Source organism: Gavialis gangeticus, unplaced genomic scaffold, assembly GCF_001723915.1.
Source record: "Gavialis gangeticus isolate Ggan-Ray unplaced genomic scaffold, GavGan_comp1, whole genome shotgun sequence".
Lineage (NCBI taxonomy): Eukaryota > Metazoa > Chordata > Crocodylia > Gavialidae > Gavialis > Gavialis gangeticus.
In genome coordinates, this window is record NW_017729011.1 from 3,628,938 (window position 1) to 3,629,345 (window position 408).

Below are 408 nucleotides of genomic sequence, written 5' to 3' on the forward strand. Positions count from 1 at the left end.
GCAAGGCTTGGACATACAATTTTTTTAGGGCTGGGCAGTTACCTCGATCCTGGGTAAGCTTTTTGAGAGAATTATCCTGGCACATGTCCACAAGGGGCCAACGGGGGGGATTATGCTTAGGGGCAACCAACACGGGTTCATTAGAGGCAGGTCCTGTCAGACCAACCTGGCGGCCTTCTATGACCAGGTCACCAAATCCTTAGATGCAGGGGTAGTAGTGGACGTAGTATTTCTGGACTTTAGGAAGGCTTTCGACACTGTCTCTCACCCCGTTCTCAATAAAAAACTGGGGGACTGTGGCGTCGACACCTACACAGTCAAATGGGTCGCTAACTAGCTGGAGGGCCGCACCCAGAGAGTGGTGGTGGATGGGTCATTTTCAACCTGGAGGGATGTGGGCAGTGGGGT